Raw genomic sequence first — 5422 nt, forward strand, 5'->3', positions numbered from 1 at the left:
GATTTCTAAAGTATAAGAAGACAGAGATGAACAAATAAAGAGAGGCATCTATATTTTATTGAAACAGCTAACAGATCCAGAACAGCTCGTATAAACCTCCCACCAGGAATACGTTTGCCTCAGAAAGCCAACACCCTCTCCTTCCTTCACTCATATTTACTGAAGTACTTTTCAGCCTCATGTCAAGCCAGGGGAGCCTATAATCCCTGCTCCAGATAACCTCTGCTACGTGCTGTTATTATGACTTGGCCTAATCCAGGGGTGGCCAAACTTTTTGGGTTGTGGGCCGCATACAGAAATATATAAGGAGTCGCGGGCCAAACAATATTAAGCGCGGCAGTTTTTGCGGCAAAAAGATTGGACCAGAAAACCCTTGTGCCATCAAAATTTTAATTTCTACCTAAATAAATATGACACATAGTTTATTGATGTGCTCACCTATTACAATGGGTATTTCTGTATGTTTTCAAATTTTCTTTTCCTGTGCCAACAGGTTAAGACAGAGATAATTTAACGTAACATTAGTATTAAACATTCATTCAGTATTCAAAATGTTTAAAAATAAATAGCCCAGGTCAGGGTACCCAAGTATAACCCATTTTCAATGGTTCTAAATTGAAAAAAACAAATGGGGGGAATCTTTTTTTTTTTTTCCCGTTTCTTTTCCTAATTTTTTCGTTTTTTCGTTTTAAACTTTAAAACAGAAAAACGGAAACACTTTTTAAGCAACAAAACAAAAAATAAATAAAATTGTGTGTGCAAAATTCATGGCGGGCCACTTAAAAACGGGCAGCGGGCCGCAGTTGGCCCGCGGGCCGTAGTTTGGCCACCCCTGGCCTAATCCAACGCACGCCCGCTCTGGCTGAAAAGGGGGTTTCACCGCAGAGCCTGATTCTTAAAACGACGTGCCAGAACCACAAACGGGTCACATGCTTCACTCGCTCCACAAGACAAGAGTCACACAGCCTTCATGGATGAGAGCAAATTTGTCATTTACGACCCAACACGGAAAAACAGACACAGTTGAGTGGATCCTTCAGTACTTCAGATATATTACATTAAAATAGTTAACAAATAATTTTGCTGGAATGACTGATTATTGAATCCCCCCTTCCCCCCCTCCTCCAAAAAAAAGCATTTTGATCAAACCATGTTTAATGCAGAAGTTAAATGAGCTTTGGTTCATAAAGTTTGTTTCCCAGGCTCACACAGTTTAGAGGCCTGGCCATAGAGACTTGTTGCTGTATCGTTGCCACAGCAGCAGCAGCAAGCAGCAGCAGGGCTCCTGTGAAGGCCAGCTCCATCATCTTCTTCAAGTGGAAAGAATCTGTCCCCTCCCTGTGACCGGCTGCCAGCTCAACCCAGCGCACTCTCCTCATCCCCGGCTTACACTCACTTTTGAAGGCTTGGTGCCGCCATGACACGGCTGCAGGCGTGGCTAAACCTAAATGAGCCATATACTGTGAAGGCGTCATAAAATCCTCACTTAACCGACGAGCGCTGACTCTCTCCATATATCCAGTGGGACAAATGCCGCGATGAAAAGGGGCGAAATGTTCTGAGTAGCCTACATGTGCTGTAACAGTTAAACAAACCCTTTTTTATGTACTTTTCCAGGCCTCTACCAGCCATGCACCAACATAGGTTTGTGCGAGAATAGTGCAGACAGTGACTCTGAGTCCCTACACTAACTTATGGAGGAATCGATTGGGTCCACACAGGGGATGTGCTGTGTGTGTGTGTGTGTGTGTGTGTGTGTGTGTGTGCGTGCGCGCGTGCGTGTGTGTGTGTGTGTGTGTGTGTGTGTGTGTGTGTGTGTGTGTGTATGAAGCGTGTGTGCTCTCAGGGGACGGACCTGGCCGGGCCAAAGGGCCAAACCTGAACGGCAAAGCAGTAGTCAATCCCATCAATCACACACACACACACACACACACACACACACACACACACACACACACACACACACACACACACACACACACACACACACACACACACACACACAGCATGCCTCTCTGTACCGTTTAACGTTGGATTCTCTCCAACTCACATCCAACATCTCCACACAGCTTTCACCATGTCCAATGATGCCATCCGCATTTGTGCATATACGTGTGTGTGTGTGTGTGTGTGTGTGTGTGTGTGTGTGTGTGTGTGTGTGTGTGTGTGTGTGTGAGAGAGAGAGAGAGAGAGAGGGAATTGAGTGTGTGTCTGAATGTTTCCCTCGTTTTGCCATGGATGAGACACACATACACTAAACTGCAAACTGACAAGCTGACAAACGATCTGGTCTTAATACTCACATGGAAACAGATAGACCATTGTAAGAGAATCCCCACCCAAAAACAGCTGGGCCGATGGCTGGGAATCAAAAATCCCCTTTGAAACATTTATTGTCCACATTAGTAATATTTACAGGCAGAGGGAGAGAGGAGGAAGTTGGAGAAGATACACAGAGGACTAGAACTCAGCCCGCTTAACGGACCATTTTATAGGAGGTCAACAGATTAGAAGGCTTGACTCTCAAATCTCTCGTGTGCGTGTGCGCGTGCGTGCGTGTGTGTGTGTGTGTGTGTGCGTGCGGGCACAAAAAACGTTCTTATCAATTCAACATTTAAATAAAGAGACAAATATATATAATTTATTCATATAATGTAATGTATAGTGTGTGCGAGGCTGGCGAGATCTGGAGGGCAAACCAATGAAACGCGGTACAAATGAGTGCTGCCAGTTGAGCGGGCGAGCACGCGCCGTGTGCGAGGCAGCAAGGAGCGCTAGCAAGGAGCGCGCCAAGCGCACAGTATTTCTAGTTGTATTCATTATGCAGCATACATGTAGGCCTATACTGTAGCCTACACAACATGTAGGCCTACACAACATGTAGGCCTATACTGTAGCCTACACAACATGTAGGCCTACACAACATGTAGGCCTATACTGTAGCCTACACAACATGTAGGCCTACACAACATGTAGGCCTATACTGTAGCCTACACAACATGTAGGCCTACACAACATGTAGGCCTATACTGTAGCCTACACAACATGTAGGCCTATACTGTAGCCTACACAACATGTAGGCCTATACTGTAGCCTACACAACATGTAGGCCTATACTGTAGCCTACACAACATGTAGGCCTATACTGTAGCCTACACAACATGTAGGCCTACACAACATGTAGGCCTACACAACATGTAGGCCTATACTGTAGCCTACACAACATGTAGGCCTACACAACATGTATGCCTACACAACATGTAGGCCTATACTGTAGCCTACACAACATGTAGGCCTACACAACATGTAGGCCTATACTGTAGCCTACACAACATGTAGGCCTACACAACATGTAGGCCTATACTGTAGCCTACACAACATGTAGGCCTACACAACATGTAGGCCTACACTGTAGCCTACACAACATGTAGGCCTACACAACATGTAGGCCTACACAACATGTAGGCCTATACTGTAGCCTACACAACATGTAGGCCTACACAACATGTAGGCCTATACTGTAGCCTACACAACCAATTAGCGTGACATCATGACAACAAAAAAGCACTTCCGGGTGCCACTGCAGCCGTTAACTTAAGGAATAAAGCTGCAAAGTTCTGCCAAACAAACGTTAATATCTCAAAAACTATACATGACATCGCTTATATTTTGACATTGTGAGTGAGAGCAGAAGTAGCTTAAGGGTCTGATGATGTAGAATATATGTTTGTAGTGTTCAAGTTGTAGTTTTTAAACTGAATGAATTTAGTCAAAAGTGCAGCCTGCTAGAGTGAGACAGTTACTTCTAACACTTACTGGCTCCATAGGCTCCTATTATAAAGGCTGGGGGGAAAACATAAAATGTAAACTGTGATTTCTCAAACAGTATAAAAGATAAATGAAAGCTGAATTAAGGTGATAGAGTCCTCAAAGTGGTGACTCGTTTAAGGTTTAAATGGAGTGTCTAGCTTAAAGTATGAAGGAGTAGTTACAGTTCAAAGAGGGCATGGTTTATTATTAATTATATATTTACAGTATATAGTCCCTATAAGTAAGGGAAGTCTCATAGTTAATTCACCAGCTACGTTCACTACTTTAGAAGCCAACTAGTATTTTAGAATAGAAAATGATCTCCAAACAATGGCTGATCACTTGCCAAAGTGGCATGTAGCCGAAACAAATTTAGGGATAAGTTCAGTAGCATTGGCCATGTCCACCCTTGGTGTGTGACGTGTGTGTCTGGCTGGCTCTATCTGTGCGGGTGTGTCTCCATACTTACATGTGTAAACCATTACCTTCTATATGTCATATCCCTACCTACCTACACACACAGGACCCAGGGTCAGAGACTGTGTGTGATGTAACACCAGCAGTTGCCAAATCCTCTTAGCGCCACAGTGCTCCGATGAGGGACTGACTGCTCTGCACCGGTCTGTCATAACGAGGAGGGACTGACTGCTCTCCACCAGTCTGTCATAACGAGGAGGGACTGACTGCTCTCCACCAGTCTGTCATAACGAGGAGGGACTGACTGCTCTCCACCAGTCTGTCATAACGAGGAGGGACTGACTGCTCTGCACCGGTCTGTCATAACGAGGAGGGACTGACTGCTCTCCACCAGTCTGTCATAACGAGGAGGGACTGACTGCTCTCCACCAGTCTGTCATAACGAGGAGGGACTGACTGCTCTCCACCAGTCTGTCATAACGAGGAGAGACTGACTGCTCTCCACCAGTCTGTCATAACGAGGAGGGACTGACTGCTCTCCACCAGTCTGTCATAACGAGGAGGGACTGACTGCTCTCCACCAGTCTGTCATAACGAGGATGGACTGACTGCTCTCCACCAGTCTGTCATAACGAGGAGGGACTGACTGCTCTCCACCAGTCTGTCATAACGAGGAGAGACTGACTGCTCTCCACCAGTCTGTCATAAAGAGGAGGGACTGACTGCTCTCCACCAGTCTGTCATAAAGAGGAGGGACTGACTGCTCTCCACCAGTCTGTCATAAAGAGGAGGGACTGACTGCTCTCCACCAGTCTGTTATAACGAGGAGGGACTGACTGCTCGCCACCAGTCTGTCATAACGAGGAGGGACTGACTGCTCTCCACCATTATGTCTCTCAACCTCACTAATCTCGGGAATGGAGATCATTTAAATTAGTAAAATTTTCAGATTAGGGAAGTTCATTGAAACACCTGTGCAAAGCTTAGTCAAAAAGTGAATACATTGTGAATAACTACATAAAGTACGTCAATATAGCATTGCCATCTTCTTGAAACTAGTATGAACTGCGTAATAATAGGATCTTAAAAGTAGGGCTGCACAATTAATCGTATTTTCATCGTCATCGCAATATGAACATGCGCAATAAACACTGTTTGACTCTGAAGAAGACGCTGTGTGCGTCGAAACGTCAGT

Source organism: Poromitra crassiceps, assembly GCF_964638095.1.
Source record: "Poromitra crassiceps genome assembly, chromosome: 23".
Taxonomy (NCBI): Eukaryota; Metazoa; Chordata; class Actinopteri; order Beryciformes; family Melamphaidae; genus Poromitra; species Poromitra crassiceps.